Source organism: Haliotis asinina, unplaced genomic scaffold (assembly GCF_037392515.1).
Source record: "Haliotis asinina isolate JCU_RB_2024 unplaced genomic scaffold, JCU_Hal_asi_v2 scaffold_107, whole genome shotgun sequence".
NCBI classification, from domain to species: Eukaryota; Metazoa; Mollusca; class Gastropoda; order Lepetellida; family Haliotidae; genus Haliotis; species Haliotis asinina.
The window spans coordinates 15627-31895 of NW_027133971.1; the positions used below are offsets into that span (position 1 = coordinate 15627).

The 16269-nt window shown below is 44.8% G+C and overlaps 25 non-coding genes across 25 annotated transcripts; all 25 read left to right on the top strand.

The window, feature by feature from the left end:
• The first annotated feature begins 373 nt into the window (after positions 1-373).
• On the top strand, positions 374-537 carry LOC137271112 (U1 spliceosomal RNA). The gene has a single exon (XR_010955706.1). It is a non-coding gene; the product is annotated as a U1 spliceosomal RNA (small nuclear RNA).
• A 471-nt stretch (positions 538-1008) lies between these two features.
• LOC137271114 (U1 spliceosomal RNA) lies at positions 1009-1172 on the top strand. Its single transcript, XR_010955707.1, has one exon. It is a non-coding gene; the product is annotated as a U1 spliceosomal RNA (small nuclear RNA).
• A 471-nt stretch (positions 1173-1643) lies between these two features.
• On the top strand, positions 1644-1807 carry LOC137271115 (U1 spliceosomal RNA). Its single transcript, XR_010955708.1, has one exon. It is a non-coding gene; the product is annotated as a U1 spliceosomal RNA (small nuclear RNA).
• Positions 1808-2278: 471 nt separating this feature from the next.
• Positions 2279-2442, top strand: LOC137271116 (U1 spliceosomal RNA). The gene has a single exon (XR_010955709.1). It is a non-coding gene; the product is annotated as a U1 spliceosomal RNA (small nuclear RNA).
• Positions 2443-2913: 471 nt separating this feature from the next.
• Positions 2914-3077, top strand: LOC137271117 (U1 spliceosomal RNA). Its single transcript, XR_010955710.1, has one exon. It is a non-coding gene; the product is annotated as a U1 spliceosomal RNA (small nuclear RNA).
• A 471-nt stretch (positions 3078-3548) lies between these two features.
• On the top strand, positions 3549-3712 carry LOC137271118 (U1 spliceosomal RNA). The gene has a single exon (XR_010955711.1). It is a non-coding gene; the product is annotated as a U1 spliceosomal RNA (small nuclear RNA).
• Positions 3713-4183: 471 nt separating this feature from the next.
• LOC137271119 (U1 spliceosomal RNA) lies at positions 4184-4347 on the top strand. The gene has a single exon (XR_010955712.1). It is a non-coding gene; the product is annotated as a U1 spliceosomal RNA (small nuclear RNA).
• A 471-nt stretch (positions 4348-4818) lies between these two features.
• Positions 4819-4982, top strand: LOC137271120 (U1 spliceosomal RNA). The gene has a single exon (XR_010955713.1). It is a non-coding gene; the product is annotated as a U1 spliceosomal RNA (small nuclear RNA).
• A 471-nt stretch (positions 4983-5453) lies between these two features.
• Positions 5454-5617, top strand: LOC137271122 (U1 spliceosomal RNA). The gene has a single exon (XR_010955715.1). It is a non-coding gene; the product is annotated as a U1 spliceosomal RNA (small nuclear RNA).
• A 471-nt stretch (positions 5618-6088) lies between these two features.
• Positions 6089-6252, top strand: LOC137271123 (U1 spliceosomal RNA). The gene has a single exon (XR_010955716.1). It is a non-coding gene; the product is annotated as a U1 spliceosomal RNA (small nuclear RNA).
• A 471-nt stretch (positions 6253-6723) lies between these two features.
• On the top strand, positions 6724-6887 carry LOC137271125 (U1 spliceosomal RNA). The gene has a single exon (XR_010955717.1). It is a non-coding gene; the product is annotated as a U1 spliceosomal RNA (small nuclear RNA).
• Positions 6888-7358: 471 nt separating this feature from the next.
• On the top strand, positions 7359-7522 carry LOC137271126 (U1 spliceosomal RNA). The gene has a single exon (XR_010955718.1). It is a non-coding gene; the product is annotated as a U1 spliceosomal RNA (small nuclear RNA).
• Positions 7523-7993: 471 nt separating this feature from the next.
• Positions 7994-8157, top strand: LOC137271127 (U1 spliceosomal RNA). The gene has a single exon (XR_010955719.1). It is a non-coding gene; the product is annotated as a U1 spliceosomal RNA (small nuclear RNA).
• Positions 8158-8628: 471 nt separating this feature from the next.
• Positions 8629-8792, top strand: LOC137271128 (U1 spliceosomal RNA). Its single transcript, XR_010955720.1, has one exon. It is a non-coding gene; the product is annotated as a U1 spliceosomal RNA (small nuclear RNA).
• A 471-nt stretch (positions 8793-9263) lies between these two features.
• LOC137271129 (U1 spliceosomal RNA) lies at positions 9264-9427 on the top strand. Its single transcript, XR_010955721.1, has one exon. It is a non-coding gene; the product is annotated as a U1 spliceosomal RNA (small nuclear RNA).
• Positions 9428-9898: 471 nt separating this feature from the next.
• LOC137271130 (U1 spliceosomal RNA) lies at positions 9899-10062 on the top strand. Its single transcript, XR_010955722.1, has one exon. It is a non-coding gene; the product is annotated as a U1 spliceosomal RNA (small nuclear RNA).
• A 471-nt stretch (positions 10063-10533) lies between these two features.
• LOC137271131 (U1 spliceosomal RNA) lies at positions 10534-10697 on the top strand. Its single transcript, XR_010955723.1, has one exon. It is a non-coding gene; the product is annotated as a U1 spliceosomal RNA (small nuclear RNA).
• Positions 10698-11168: 471 nt separating this feature from the next.
• Positions 11169-11332, top strand: LOC137271132 (U1 spliceosomal RNA). The gene has a single exon (XR_010955724.1). It is a non-coding gene; the product is annotated as a U1 spliceosomal RNA (small nuclear RNA).
• A 471-nt stretch (positions 11333-11803) lies between these two features.
• On the top strand, positions 11804-11967 carry LOC137271134 (U1 spliceosomal RNA). Its single transcript, XR_010955726.1, has one exon. It is a non-coding gene; the product is annotated as a U1 spliceosomal RNA (small nuclear RNA).
• A 471-nt stretch (positions 11968-12438) lies between these two features.
• On the top strand, positions 12439-12602 carry LOC137271136 (U1 spliceosomal RNA). Its single transcript, XR_010955727.1, has one exon. It is a non-coding gene; the product is annotated as a U1 spliceosomal RNA (small nuclear RNA).
• Positions 12603-13073: 471 nt separating this feature from the next.
• On the top strand, positions 13074-13237 carry LOC137271137 (U1 spliceosomal RNA). The gene has a single exon (XR_010955728.1). It is a non-coding gene; the product is annotated as a U1 spliceosomal RNA (small nuclear RNA).
• Positions 13238-13708: 471 nt separating this feature from the next.
• Positions 13709-13872, top strand: LOC137271138 (U1 spliceosomal RNA). The gene has a single exon (XR_010955729.1). It is a non-coding gene; the product is annotated as a U1 spliceosomal RNA (small nuclear RNA).
• A 471-nt stretch (positions 13873-14343) lies between these two features.
• On the top strand, positions 14344-14507 carry LOC137271139 (U1 spliceosomal RNA). The gene has a single exon (XR_010955730.1). It is a non-coding gene; the product is annotated as a U1 spliceosomal RNA (small nuclear RNA).
• A 471-nt stretch (positions 14508-14978) lies between these two features.
• LOC137271140 (U1 spliceosomal RNA) lies at positions 14979-15142 on the top strand. Its single transcript, XR_010955731.1, has one exon. It is a non-coding gene; the product is annotated as a U1 spliceosomal RNA (small nuclear RNA).
• A 470-nt stretch (positions 15143-15612) lies between these two features.
• LOC137271141 (U1 spliceosomal RNA) lies at positions 15613-15776 on the top strand. The gene has a single exon (XR_010955732.1). It is a non-coding gene; the product is annotated as a U1 spliceosomal RNA (small nuclear RNA).
• Positions 15777-16269: the final 493 nt, after the last annotated feature.

Here is a 16269-nt window from a genome sequence, read left to right on the forward strand (position 1 = left end):
TGTGTTTTTAATGCGCATGTGTTAATCTGTTTGCTGTGGCAAAAGTATATGTTTAAAGCAAGTCTGAGTTTGATGTATTTCAGATGGGATCGCTTTGTCAGCCAGTTGTTGTGTTTGGACTGTCAAGTTGTCTCCCCTGCGTCCCGGATCAGAGATGCACGTGCATGCAGTCTAAATGGAAATAAATCCGTCTGTGTGTGTTTTTATCTATCAGTAATTTTTTCACAAAGTGAAGGTACTAATGGACTGTTCTGTACAATAAACTGTACGAACAATTAACCTGCCATGAAATATATGTGAAGCGTTGATGATGTGACACCTGAATAGGGCAACGCCAGGGTGATGTAAGTGAAAACTGGAACCTGTCCCAAGCATACTTACCTGGCACAGGCTTTACAGTGATCCGCAAGGCTGTGGGCCCGGGGCGAGACCTTTCCATTGCACCTCGGTTTGGTTGACCCCTGCGATCGTCCCAAATGTGGACGACTCGGGTGCGCAATTTATAAGTGTGGGGGACTGCGTTCGCGCTCTCCCCTTGAAAATCAACCCCAAAAATAGATATTTTCAGTTGACACTTCCCCCACTTCCAAATCACTTGAAGATGATTGTTTTCCCGTGTGTGTATGTGCAAACTATGTGTTTTTAATGCGCATGTGTTAATCTGTTTGCTGTGGCAAAAGTATATGTTTAAAGCAAGTCTGAGTTTGATGTATTTCAGATGGGATCGCTTTGTCAGCCAGTTGTTGTGTTTGGACTGTCAAGTTGTCTCCCCTGCGTCCCGGATCAGAGATGCACGTGCATGCAGTCTAAATGGAAATAAATCCGTCTGTGTGTGTTTTTATCTATCAGTAATTTTTTCACAAAGTGAAGGTACTAATGGACTGTTCTGTACAATAAACTGTACGAACAATTAACCTGCCATGAAATATATGTGAAGCGTTGATGATGTGACACCTGAATAGGGCAACGCCAGGGTGATGTAAGTGAAAACTGGAACCTGTCCCAAGCATACTTACCTGGCACAGGCTTTACAGTGATCCGCAAGGCTGTGGGCCCGGGGCGAGACCTTTCCATTGCACCTCGGTTTGGTTGACCCCTGCGATCGTCCCAAATGTGGACGACTCGGGTGCGCAATTTATAAGTGTGGGGGACTGCGTTCGCGCTCTCCCCTTGAAAATCAACCCCAAAAATAGATATTTTCAGTTGACACTTCCCCCACTTCCAAATCACTTGAAGATGATTGTTTTCCCGTGTGTGTATGTGCAAACTATGTGTTTTTAATGCGCATGTGTTAATCTGTTTGCTGTGGCAAAAGTATATGTTTAAAGCAAGTCTGAGTTTGATGTATTTCAGATGGGATCGCTTTGTCAGCCAGTTGTTGTGTTTGGACTGTCAAGTTGTCTCCCCTGCGTCCCGGATCAGAGATGCACGTGCATGCAGTCTAAATGGAAATAAATCCGTCTGTGTGTGTTTTTATCTATCAGTAATTTTTTCACAAAGTGAAGGTACTAATGGACTGTTCTGTACAATAAACTGTACGAACAATTAACCTGCCATGAAATATATGTGAAGCGTTGATGATGTGACACCTGAATAGGGCAACGCCAGGGTGATGTAAGTGAAAACTGGAACCTGTCCCAAGCATACTTACCTGGCACAGGCTTTACAGTGATCCGCAAGGCTGTGGGCCCGGGGCGAGACCTTTCCATTGCACCTCGGTTTGGTTGACCCCTGCGATCGTCCCAAATGTGGACGACTCGGGTGCGCAATTTATAAGTGTGGGGGACTGCGTTCGCGCTCTCCCCTTGAAAATCAACCCCAAAAATAGATATTTTCAGTTGACACTTCCCCCACTTCCAAATCACTTGAAGATGATTGTTTTCCCGTGTGTGTATGTGCAAACTATGTGTTTTTAATGCGCATGTGTTAATCTGTTTGCTGTGGCAAAAGTATATGTTTAAAGCAAGTCTGAGTTTGATGTATTTCAGATGGGATCGCTTTGTCAGCCAGTTGTTGTGTTTGGACTGTCAAGTTGTCTCCCCTGCGTCCCGGATCAGAGATGCACGTGCATGCAGTCTAAATGGAAATAAATCCGTCTGTGTGTGTTTTTATCTATCAGTAATTTTTTCACAAAGTGAAGGTACTAATGGACTGTTCTGTACAATAAACTGTACGAACAATTAACCTGCCATGAAATATATGTGAAGCGTTGATGATGTGACACCTGAATAGGGCAACGCCAGGGTGATGTAAGTGAAAACTGGAACCTGTCCCAAGCATACTTACCTGGCACAGGCTTTACAGTGATCCGCAAGGCTGTGGGCCCGGGGCGAGACCTTTCCATTGCACCTCGGTTTGGTTGACCCCTGCGATCGTCCCAAATGTGGACGACTCGGGTGCGCAATTTATAAGTGTGGGGGACTGCGTTCGCGCTCTCCCCTTGAAAATCAACCCCAAAAATAGATATTTTCAGTTGACACTTCCCCCACTTCCAAATCACTTGAAGATGATTGTTTTCCCGTGTGTGTATGTGCAAACTATGTGTTTTTAATGCGCATGTGTTAATCTGTTTGCTGTGGCAAAAGTATATGTTTAAAGCAAGTCTGAGTTTGATGTATTTCAGATGGGATCGCTTTGTCAGCCAGTTGTTGTGTTTGGACTGTCAAGTTGTCTCCCCTGCGTCCCGGATCAGAGATGCACGTGCATGCAGTCTAAATGGAAATAAATCCGTCTGTGTGTGTTTTTATCTATCAGTAATTTTTTCACAAAGTGAAGGTACTAATGGACTGTTCTGTACAATAAACTGTACGAACAATTAACCTGCCATGAAATATATGTGAAGCGTTGATGATGTGACACCTGAATAGGGCAACGCCAGGGTGATGTAAGTGAAAACTGGAACCTGTCCCAAGCATACTTACCTGGCACAGGCTTTACAGTGATCCGCAAGGCTGTGGGCCCGGGGCGAGACCTTTCCATTGCACCTCGGTTTGGTTGACCCCTGCGATCGTCCCAAATGTGGACGACTCGGGTGCGCAATTTATAAGTGTGGGGGACTGCGTTCGCGCTCTCCCCTTGAAAATCAACCCCAAAAATAGATATTTTCAGTTGACACTTCCCCCACTTCCAAATCACTTGAAGATGATTGTTTTCCCGTGTGTGTATGTGCAAACTATGTGTTTTTAATGCGCATGTGTTAATCTGTTTGCTGTGGCAAAAGTATATGTTTAAAGCAAGTCTGAGTTTGATGTATTTCAGATGGGATCGCTTTGTCAGCCAGTTGTTGTGTTTGGACTGTCAAGTTGTCTCCCCTGCGTCCCGGATCAGAGATGCACGTGCATGCAGTCTAAATGGAAATAAATCCGTCTGTGTGTGTTTTTATCTATCAGTAATTTTTTCACAAAGTGAAGGTACTAATGGACTGTTCTGTACAATAAACTGTACGAACAATTAACCTGCCATGAAATATATGTGAAGCGTTGATGATGTGACACCTGAATAGGGCAACGCCAGGGTGATGTAAGTGAAAACTGGAACCTGTCCCAAGCATACTTACCTGGCACAGGCTTTACAGTGATCCGCAAGGCTGTGGGCCCGGGGCGAGACCTTTCCATTGCACCTCGGTTTGGTTGACCCCTGCGATCGTCCCAAATGTGGACGACTCGGGTGCGCAATTTATAAGTGTGGGGGACTGCGTTCGCGCTCTCCCCTTGAAAATCAACCCCAAAAATAGATATTTTCAGTTGACACTTCCCCCACTTCCAAATCACTTGAAGATGATTGTTTTCCCGTGTGTGTATGTGCAAACTATGTGTTTTTAATGCGCATGTGTTAATCTGTTTGCTGTGGCAAAAGTATATGTTTAAAGCAAGTCTGAGTTTGATGTATTTCAGATGGGATCGCTTTGTCAGCCAGTTGTTGTGTTTGGACTGTCAAGTTGTCTCCCCTGCGTCCCGGATCAGAGATGCACGTGCATGCAGTCTAAATGGAAATAAATCCGTCTGTGTGTGTTTTTATCTATCAGTAATGTTTTCACAAAGTGAAGGTACTAATGGACTGTTCTGTACAATAAACTGTACGAACAATTAACCTGCCATGAAATATATGTGAAGCGTTGATGATGTGACACCTGAATAGGGCAACGCCAGGGTGATGTAAGTGAAAACTGGAACCTGTCCCAAGCATACTTACCTGGCACAGGCTTTACAGTGATCCGCAAGGCTGTGGGCCCGGGGCGAGACCTTTCCATTGCACCTCGGTTTGGTTGACCCCTGCGATCGTCCCAAATGTGGACGACTCGGGTGCGCAATTTATAAGTGTGGGGGACTGCGTTCGCGCTCTCCCCTTGAAAATCAACCCCAAAAATAGATATTTTCAGTTGACACTTCCCCCACTTCCAAATCACTTGAAGATGATTGTTTTCCCGTGTGTGTATGTGCAAACTATGTGTTTTTAATGCGCATGTGTTAATCTGTTTGCTGTGGCAAAAGTATATGTTTAAAGCAAGTCTGAGTTTGATGTATTTCAGATGGGATCGCTTTGTCAGCCAGTTGTTGTGTTTGGACTGTCAAGTTGTCTCCCCTGCGTCCCGGATCAGAGATGCACGTGCATGCAGTCTAAATGGAAATAAATCCGTCTGTGTGTGTTTTTATCTATCAGTAATTTTTTCACAAAGTGAAGGTACTAATGGACTGTTCTGTACAATAAACTGTACGAACAATTAACCTGCCATGAAATATATGTGAAGCGTTGATGATGTGACACCTGAATAGGGCAACGCCAGGGTGATGTAAGTGAAAACTGGAACCTGTCCCAAGCATACTTACCTGGCACAGGCTTTACAGTGATCCGCAAGGCTGTGGGCCCGGGGCGAGACCTTTCCATTGCACCTCGGTTTGGTTGACCCCTGCGATCGTCCCAAATGTGGACGACTCGGGTGCGCAATTTATAAGTGTGGGGGACTGCGTTCGCGCTCTCCCCTTGAAAATCAACCCCAAAAATAGATATTTTCAGTTGACACTTCCCCCACTTCCAAATCACTTGAAGATGATTGTTTTCCCGTGTGTGTATGTGCAAACTATGTGTTTTTAATGCGCATGTGTTAATCTGTTTGCTGTGGCAAAAGTATATGTTTAAAGCAAGTCTGAGTTTGATGTATTTCAGATGGGATCGCTTTGTCAGCCAGTTGTTGTGTTTGGACTGTCAAGTTGTCTCCCCTGCGTCCCGGATCAGAGATGCACGTGCATGCAGTCTAAATGGAAATAAATCCGTCTGTGTGTGTTTTTATCTATCAGTAATTTTTTCACAAAGTGAAGGTACTAATGGACTGTTCTGTACAATAAACTGTACGAACAATTAACCTGCCATGAAATATATGTGAAGCGTTGATGATGTGACACCTGAATAGGGCAACGCCAGGGTGATGTAAGTGAAAACTGGAACCTGTCCCAAGCATACTTACCTGGCACAGGCTTTACAGTGATCCGCAAGGCTGTGGGCCCGGGGCGAGACCTTTCCATTGCACCTCGGTTTGGTTGACCCCTGCGATCGTCCCAAATGTGGACGACTCGGGTGCGCAATTTATAAGTGTGGGGGACTGCGTTCGCGCTCTCCCCTTGAAAATCAACCCCAAAAATAGATATTTTCAGTTGACACTTCCCCCACTTCCAAATCACTTGAAGATGATTGTTTTCCCGTGTGTGTATGTGCAAACTATGTGTTTTTAATGCGCATGTGTTAATCTGTTTGCTGTGGCAAAAGTATATGTTTAAAGCAAGTCTGAGTTTGATGTATTTCAGATGGGATCGCTTTGTCAGCCAGTTGTTGTGTTTGGACTGTCAAGTTGTCTCCCCTGCGTCCCGGATCAGAGATGCACGTGCATGCAGTCTAAATGGAAATAAATCCGTCTGTGTGTGTTTTTATCTATCAGTAATTTTTTCACAAAGTGAAGGTACTAATGGACTGTTCTGTACAATAAACTGTACGAACAATTAACCTGCCATGAAATATATGTGAAGCGTTGATGATGTGACACCTGAATAGGGCAACGCCAGGGTGATGTAAGTGAAAACTGGAACCTGTCCCAAGCATACTTACCTGGCACAGGCTTTACAGTGATCCGCAAGGCTGTGGGCCCGGGGCGAGACCTTTCCATTGCACCTCGGTTTGGTTGACCCCTGCGATCGTCCCAAATGTGGACGACTCGGGTGCGCAATTTATAAGTGTGGGGGACTGCGTTCGCGCTCTCCCCTTGAAAATCAACCCCAAAAATAGATATTTTCAGTTGACACTTCCCCCACTTCCAAATCACTTGAAGATGATTGTTTTCCCGTGTGTGTATGTGCAAACTATGTGTTTTTAATGCGCATGTGTTAATCTGTTTGCTGTGGCAAAAGTATATGTTTAAAGCAAGTCTGAGTTTGATGTATTTCAGATGGGATCGCTTTGTCAGCCAGTTGTTGTGTTTGGACTGTCAAGTTGTCTCCCCTGCGTCCCGGATCAGAGATGCACGTGCATGCAGTCTAAATGGAAATAAATCCGTCTGTGTGTGTTTTTATCTATCAGTAATTTTTTCACAAAGTGAAGGTACTAATGGACTGTTCTGTACAATAAACTGTACGAACAATTAACCTGCCATGAAATATATGTGAAGCGTTGATGATGTGACACCTGAATAGGGCAACGCCAGGGTGATGTAAGTGAAAACTGGAACCTGTCCCAAGCATACTTACCTGGCACAGGCTTTACAGTGATCCGCAAGGCTGTGGGCCCGGGGCGAGACCTTTCCATTGCACCTCGGTTTGGTTGACCCCTGCGATCGTCCCAAATGTGGACGACTCGGGTGCGCAATTTATAAGTGTGGGGGACTGCGTTCGCGCTCTCCCCTTGAAAATCAACCCCAAAAATAGATATTTTCAGTTGACACTTCCCCCACTTCCAAATCACTTGAAGATGATTGTTTTCCCGTGTGTGTATGTGCAAACTATGTGTTTTTAATGCGCATGTGTTAATCTGTTTGCTGTGGCAAAAGTATATGTTTAAAGCAAGTCTGAGTTTGATGTATTTCAGATGGGATCGCTTTGTCAGCCAGTTGTTGTGTTTGGACTGTCAAGTTGTCTCCCCTGCGTCCCGGATCAGAGATGCACGTGCATGCAGTCTAAATGGAAATAAATCCGTCTGTGTGTGTTTTTATCTATCAGTAATTTTTTCACAAAGTGAAGGTACTAATGGACTGTTCTGTACAATAAACTGTACGAACAATTAACCTGCCATGAAATATATGTGAAGCGTTGATGATGTGACACCTGAATAGGGCAACGCCAGGGTGATGTAAGTGAAAACTGGAACCTGTCCCAAGCATACTTACCTGGCACAGGCTTTACAGTGATCCGCAAGGCTGTGGGCCCGGGGCGAGACCTTTCCATTGCACCTCGGTTTGGTTGACCCCTGCGATCGTCCCAAATGTGGACGACTCGGGTGCGCAATTTATAAGTGTGGGGGACTGCGTTCGCGCTCTCCCCTTGAAAATCAACCCCAAAAATAGATATTTTCAGTTGACACTTCCCCCACTTCCAAATCACTTGAAGATGATTGTTTTCCCGTGTGTGTATGTGCAAACTATGTGTTTTTAATGCGCATGTGTTAATCTGTTTGCTGTGGCAAAAGTATATGTTTAAAGCAAGTCTGAGTTTGATGTATTTCAGATGGGATCGCTTTGTCAGCCAGTTGTTGTGTTTGGACTGTCAAGTTGTCTCCCCTGCGTCCCGGATCAGAGATGCACGTGCATGCAGTCTAAATGGAAATAAATCCGTCTGTGTGTGTTTTTATCTATCAGTAATTTTTTCACAAAGTGAAGGTACTAATGGACTGTTCTGTACAATAAACTGTACGAACAATTAACCTGCCATGAAATATATGTGAAGCGTTGATGATGTGACACCTGAATAGGGCAACGCCAGGGTGATGTAAGTGAAAACTGGAACCTGTCCCAAGCATACTTACCTGGCACAGGCTTTACAGTGATCCGCAAGGCTGTGGGCCCGGGGCGAGACCTTTCCATTGCACCTCGGTTTGGTTGACCCCTGCGATCGTCCCAAATGTGGACGACTCGGGTGCGCAATTTATAAGTGTGGGGGACTGCGTTCGCGCTCTCCCCTTGAAAATCAACCCCAAAAATAGATATTTTCAGTTGACACTTCCCCCACTTCCAAATCACTTGAAGATGATTGTTTTCCCGTGTGTGTATGTGCAAACTATGTGTTTTTAATGCGCATGTGTTAATCTGTTTGCTGTGGCAAAAGTATATGTTTAAAGCAAGTCTGAGTTTGATGTATTTCAGATGGGATCGCTTTGTCAGCCAGTTGTTGTGTTTGGACTGTCAAGTTGTCTCCCCTGCGTCCCGGATCAGAGATGCACGTGCATGCAGTCTAAATGGAAATAAATCCGTCTGTGTGTGTTTTTATCTATCAGTAATTTTTTCACAAAGTGAAGGTACTAATGGACTGTTCTGTACAATAAACTGTACGAACAATTAACCTGCCATGAAATATATGTGAAGCGTTGATGATGTGACACCTGAATAGGGCAACGCCAGGGTGATGTAAGTGAAAACTGGAACCTGTCCCAAGCATACTTACCTGGCACAGGCTTTACAGTGATCCGCAAGGCTGTGGGCCCGGGGCGAGACCTTTCCATTGCACCTCGGTTTGGTTGACCCCTGCGATCGTCCCAAATGTGGACGACTCGGGTGCGCAATTTATAAGTGTGGGGGACTGCGTTCGCGCTCTCCCCTTGAAAATCAACCCCAAAAATAGATATTTTCAGTTGACACTTCCCCCACTTCCAAATCACTTGAAGATGATTGTTTTCCCGTGTGTGTATGTGCAAACTATGTGTTTTTAATGCGCATGTGTTAATCTGTTTGCTGTGGCAAAAGTATATGTTTAAAGCAAGTCTGAGTTTGATGTATTTCAGATGGGATCGCTTTGTCAGCCAGTTGTTGTGTTTGGACTGTCAAGTTGTCTCCCCTGCGTCCCGGATCAGAGATGCACGTGCATGCAGTCTAAATGGAAATAAATCCGTCTGTGTGTGTTTTTATCTATCAGTAATTTTTTCACAAAGTGAAGGTACTAATGGACTGTTCTGTACAATAAACTGTACGAACAATTAACCTGCCATGAAATATATGTGAAGCGTTGATGATGTGACACCTGAATAGGGCAACGCCAGGGTGATGTAAGTGAAAACTGGAACCTGTCCCAAGCATACTTACCTGGCACAGGCTTTACAGTGATCCGCAAGGCTGTGGGCCCGGGGCGAGACCTTTCCATTGCACCTCGGTTTGGTTGACCCCTGCGATCGTCCCAAATGTGGACGACTCGGGTGCGCAATTTATAAGTGTGGGGGACTGCGTTCGCGCTCTCCCCTTGAAAATCAACCCCAAAAATAGATATTTTCAGTTGACACTTCCCCCACTTCCAAATCACTTGAAGATGATTGTTTTCCCGTGTGTGTATGTGCAAACTATGTGTTTTTAATGCGCATGTGTTAATCTGTTTGCTGTGGCAAAAGTATATGTTTAAAGCAAGTCTGAGTTTGATGTATTTCAGATGGGATCGCTTTGTCAGCCAGTTGTTGTGTTTGGACTGTCAAGTTGTCTCCCCTGCGTCCCGGATCAGAGATGCACGTGCATGCAGTCTAAATGGAAATAAATCCGTCTGTGTGTGTTTTTATCTATCAGTAATTTTTTCACAAAGTGAAGGTACTAATGGACTGTTCTGTACAATAAACTGTACGAACAATTAACCTGCCATGAAATATATGTGAAGCGTTGATGATGTGACACCTGAATAGGGCAACGCCAGGGTGATGTAAGTGAAAACTGGAACCTGTCCCAAGCATACTTACCTGGCACAGGCTTTACAGTGATCCGCAAGGCTGTGGGCCCGGGGCGAGACCTTTCCATTGCACCTCGGTTTGGTTGACCCCTGCGATCGTCCCAAATGTGGACGACTCGGGTGCGCAATTTATAAGTGTGGGGGACTGCGTTCGCGCTCTCCCCTTGAAAATCAACCCCAAAAATAGATATTTTCAGTTGACACTTCCCCCACTTCCAAATCACTTGAAGATGATTGTTTTCCCGTGTGTGTATGTGCAAACTATGTGTTTTTAATGCGCATGTGTTAATCTGTTTGCTGTGGCAAAAGTATATGTTTAAAGCAAGTCTGAGTTTGATGTATTTCAGATGGGATCGCTTTGTCAGCCAGTTGTTGTGTTTGGACTGTCAAGTTGTCTCCCCTGCGTCCCGGATCAGAGATGCACGTGCATGCAGTCTAAATGGAAATAAATCCGTCTGTGTGTGTTTTTATCTATCAGTAATTTTTTCACAAAGTGAAGGTACTAATGGACTGTTCTGTACAATAAACTGTACGAACAATTAACCTGCCATGAAATATATGTGAAGCGTTGATGATGTGACACCTGAATAGGGCAACGCCAGGGTGATGTAAGTGAAAACTGGAACCTGTCCCAAGCATACTTACCTGGCACAGGCTTTACAGTGATCCGCAAGGCTGTGGGCCCGGGGCGAGACCTTTCCATTGCACCTCGGTTTGGTTGACCCCTGCGATCGTCCCAAATGTGGACGACTCGGGTGCGCAATTTATAAGTGTGGGGGACTGCGTTCGCGCTCTCCCCTTGAAAATCAACCCCAAAAATAGATATTTTCAGTTGACACTTCCCCCACTTCCAAATCACTTGAAGATGATTGTTTTCCCGTGTGTGTATGTGCAAACTATGTGTTTTTAATGCGCATGTGTTAATCTGTTTGCTGTGGCAAAAGTATATGTTTAAAGCAAGTCTGAGTTTGATGTATTTCAGATGGGATCGCTTTGTCAGCCAGTTGTTGTGTTTGGACTGTCAAGTTGTCTCCCCTGCGTCCCGGATCAGAGATGCACGTGCATGCAGTCTAAATGGAAATAAATCCGTCTGTGTGTGTTTTTATCTATCAGTAATTTTTTCACAAAGTGAAGGTACTAATGGACTGTTCTGTACAATAAACTGTACGAACAATTAACCTGCCATGAAATATATGTGAAGCGTTGATGATGTGACACCTGAATAGGGCAACGCCAGGGTGATGTAAGTGAAAACTGGAACCTGTCCCAAGCATACTTACCTGGCACAGGCTTTACAGTGATCCGCAAGGCTGTGGGCCCGGGGCGAGACCTTTCCATTGCACCTCGGTTTGGTTGACCCCTGCGATCGTCCCAAATGTGGACGACTCGGGTGCGCAATTTATAAGTGTGGGGGACTGCGTTCGCGCTCTCCCCTTGAAAATCAACCCCAAAAATAGATATTTTCAGTTGACACTTCCCCCACTTCCAAATCACTTGAAGATGATTGTTTTCCCGTGTGTGTATGTGCAAACTATGTGTTTTTAATGCGCATGTGTTAATCTGTTTGCTGTGGCAAAAGTATATGTTTAAAGCAAGTCTGAGTTTGATGTATTTCAGATGGGATCGCTTTGTCAGCCAGTTGTTGTGTTTGGACTGTCAAGTTGTCTCCCCTGCGTCCCGGATCAGAGATGCACGTGCATGCAGTCTAAATGGAAATAAATCCGTCTGTGTGTGTTTTTATCTATCAGTAATTTTTTCACAAAGTGAAGGTACTAATGGACTGTTCTGTACAATAAACTGTACGAACAATTAACCTGCCATGAAATATATGTGAAGCGTTGATGATGTGACACCTGAATAGGGCAACGCCAGGGTGATGTAAGTGAAAACTGGAACCTGTCCCAAGCATACTTACCTGGCACAGGCTTTACAGTGATCCGCAAGGCTGTGGGCCCGGGGCGAGACCTTTCCATTGCACCTCGGTTTGGTTGACCCCTGCGATCGTCCCAAATGTGGACGACTCGGGTGCGCAATTTATAAGTGTGGGGGACTGCGTTCGCGCTCTCCCCTTGAAAATCAACCCCAAAAATAGATATTTTCAGTTGACACTTCCCCCACTTCCAAATCACTTGAAGATGATTGTTTTCCCGTGTGTGTATGTGCAAACTATGTGTTTTTAATGCGCATGTGTTAATCTGTTTGCTGTGGCAAAAGTATATGTTTAAAGCAAGTCTGAGTTTGATGTATTTCAGATGGGATCGCTTTGTCAGCCAGTTGTTGTGTTTGGACTGTCAAGTTGTCTCCCCTGCGTCCCGGATCAGAGATGCACGTGCATGCAGTCTAAATGGAAATAAATCCGTCTGTGTGTGTTTTTATCTATCAGTAATTTTTTCACAAAGTGAAGGTACTAATGGACTGTTCTGTACAATAAACTGTACGAACAATTAACCTGCCATGAAATATATGTGAAGCGTTGATGATGTGACACCTGAATAGGGCAACGCCAGGGTGATGTAAGTGAAAACTGGAACCTGTCCCAAGCATACTTACCTGGCACAGGCTTTACAGTGATCCGCAAGGCTGTGGGCCCGGGGCGAGACCTTTCCATTGCACCTCGGTTTGGTTGACCCCTGCGATCGTCCCAAATGTGGACGACTCGGGTGCGCAATTTATAAGTGTGGGGGACTGCGTTCGCGCTCTCCCCTTGAAAATCAACCCCAAAAATAGATATTTTCAGTTGACACTTCCCCCACTTCCAAATCACTTGAAGATGATTGTTTTCCCGTGTGTGTATGTGCAAACTATGTGTTTTTAATGCGCATGTGTTAATCTGTTTGCTGTGGCAAAAGTATATGTTTAAAGCAAGTCTGAGTTTGATGTATTTCAGATGGGATCGCTTTGTCAGCCAGTTGTTGTGTTTGGACTGTCAAGTTGTCTCCCCTGCGTCCCGGATCAGAGATGCACGTGCATGCAGTCTAAATGGAAATAAATCCGTCTGTGTGTGTTTTTATCTATCAGTAATTTTTTCACAAAGTGAAGGTACTAATGGACTGTTCTGTACAATAAACTGTACGAACAATTAACCTGCCATGAAATATATGTGAAGCGTTGATGATGTGACACCTGAATAGGGCAACGCCAGGGTGATGTAAGTGAAAACTGGAACCTGTCCCAAGCATACTTACCTGGCACAGGCTTTACAGTGATCCGCAAGGCTGTGGGCCCGGGGCGAGACCTTTCCATTGCACCTCGGTTTGGTTGACCCCTGCGATCGTCCCAAATGTGGACGACTCGGGTGCGCAATTTATAAGTGTGGGGGACTGCGTTCGCGCTCTCCCCTTGAAAATCAACCCCAAAAATAGATATTTTCAGTTGACACTTCCCCCACTTCCAAATCACTTGAAGATGATTGTTTTCCCGTGTGTGTATGTGCAAACTATGTGTTTTTAATGCGCATGTGTTAATCTGTTTGCTGTGGCAAAAGTATATGTTTAAAGCAAGTCTGAGTTTGATGTATTTCAGATGGGATCGCTTTGTCAGCCAGTTGTTGTGTTTGGACTGTCAAGTTGTCTCCCCTGCGTCCCGGATCAGAGATGCACGTGCATGCAGTCTAAATGGAAATAAATCCGTCTGTGTGTGTTTTTATCTATCAGTAATTTTTTCACAAAGTGAAGGTACTAATGGACTGTTCTGTACAATAAACTGTACGAACAATTAACCTGCCATGAAATATATGTGAAGCGTTGATGATGTGACACCTGAATAGGGCAACGCCAGGGTGATGTAAGTGAAAACTGGAACCTGTCCCAAGCATACTTACCTGGCACAGGCTTTACAGTGATCCGCAAGGCTGTGGGCCCGGGGCGAGACCTTTCCATTGCACCTCGGTTTGGTTGACCCCTGCGATCGTCCCAAATGTGGACGACTCGGGTGCGCAATTTATAAGTGTGGGGGACTGCGTTCGCGCTCTCCCCTTGAAAATCAACCCCAAAAATAGATATTTTCAGTTGACACTTCCCCCACTTCCAAATCACTTGAAGATGATTGTTTTCCCGTGTGTGTATGTGCAAACTATGTGTTTTTAATGCGCATGTGTTAATCTGTTTGCTGTGGCAAAAGTATATGTTTAAAGCAAGTCTGAGTTTGATGTATTTCAGATGGGATCGCTTTGTCAGCCAGTTGTTGTGTTTGGACTGTCAAGTTGTCTCCCCTGCGTCCCGGATCAGAGATGCACGTGCATGCAGTCTAAATGGAAATAAATCCGTCTGTGTGTGTTTTTATCTATCAGTAATTTTTTCACAAAGTGAAGGTACTAATGGACTGTTCTGTACAATAAACTGTACGAACAATTAACCTGCCATGAAATATATGTGAAGCGTTGATGATGTGACACCTGAATAGGGCAACGCCAGGGTGATGTAAGTGAAAACTGGAACCTGTCCCAAGCATACTTACCTGGCACAGGCTTTACAGTGATCCGCAAGGCTGTGGGCCCGGGGCGAGACCTTTCCATTGCACCTCGGTTTGGTTGACCCCTGCGATCGTCCCAAATGTGGACGACTCGGGTGCGCAATTTATAAGTGTGGGGGACTGCGTTCGCGCTCTCCCCTTGAAAATCAACCCCAAAAATAGATATTTTCAGTTGACACTTCCCCCACTTCCAAATCACTTGAAGATGATTGTTTTCCCGTGTGTGTATGTGCAAACTATGTGTTTTTAATGCGCATGTGTTAATCTGTTTGCTGTGGCAAAAGTATATGTTTAAAGCAAGTCTGAGTTTGATGTATTTCAGATGGGATCGCTTTGTCAGCCAGTTGTTGTGTTTGGACTGTCAAGTTGTCTCCCCTGCGTCCCGGATCAGAGATGCACGTGCATGCAGTCTAAATGGAAATAAATCCGTCTGTGTGTGTTTTTATCTATCAGTAATTTTTTCACAAAGTGAAGGTACTAATGGACTGTTCTGTACAATAAACTGTACGAACAATTAACCTGCCATGAAATATATGTGAAGCGTTGATGATGTGACACCTGAATAGGGCAACGCCAGGGTGATGTAAGTGAAAACTGGAACCTGTCCCAAGCATACTTACCTGGCACAGGCTTTACAGTGATCCGCAAGGCTGTGGGCCCGGGGCGAGACCTTTCCATTGCACCTCGGTTTGGTTGACCCCTGCGATCGTCCCAAATGTGGACGACTCGGGTGCGCAATTTATAAGTGTGGGGGACTGCGTTCGCGCTCTCCCCTTGAAAATCAACCCCAAAAATAGATATTTTCAGTTGACACTTCCCCACTTCCAAATCACTTGAAGATGATTGTTTTCCCGTGTGTGTATGTGCAAACTATGTGTTTTTAATGCGCATGTGTTAATCTGTTTGCTGTGGCAAAAGTATATGTTTAAAGCAAGTCTGAGTTTGATGTATTTCAGATGGGATCGCTTTGTCAGCCAGTTGTTGTGTTTGGACTGTCAAGTTGTCTCCCCTGCGTCCCGGATCAGAGATGCACGTGCATGCAGTCTAAATGGAAATAAATCCGTCTGTGTGTGTTTTTATCTATCAGTAATTTTTTCACAAAGTGAAGGTACTAATGGACTGTTCTGTACAATAAACTGTACGAACAATTAACCTGCCATGAAATATATGTGAAGCGTTGATGATGTGACACCTGAATAGGGCAACGCCAGGGTGATGTAAGTGAAAACTGGAACCTGTCCCAAGCATACTTACCTGGCACAGGCTTTACAGTGATCCGCAAGGCTGTGGGCCCGGGGCGAGACCTTTCCATTGCACCTCGGTTTGGTTGACCCCTGCGATCGTCCCAAATGTGGACGACTCGGGTGCGCAATTTATAAGTGTGGGGGACTGCGTTCGCGCTCTCCCCTTGAAAATCAACCCCAAAAATAGATATTTTCAGTTGACACTTCCCCCACTTCCAAATCACTTGAAGATGATTGTTTTCCCGTGTGTGTATGTGCAAACTATGTGTTTTTAATGCGCATGTGTTAATCTGTTTGCTGTGGCAAAAGTATATGTTTAAAGCAAGTCTGAGTTTGATGTATTTCAGATGGGATCGCTTTGTCAGCCAGTTGTTGTGTTTGGACTGTCAAGTTGTCTCCCCTGCGTCCCGGATCAGAGATGCACGTGCATGCAGTCTAAATGGAAATAAATCCGTCTGTGTGTGTTTTTATCTATCAGTAATTTTTTCACAAAGTGAAGGTACTAATGGACTGTTCTGTACAATAAACTGTACGAACAATTAACCTGCCATGAAATATATGTGAAGCGTTGATGATGTGACACCTGAATAGGGCAACGCCAGGGTGATGTAAGTGAAAACTGGAACCTGTCCCAAGCATACTTACCTGGCACAGGCTTT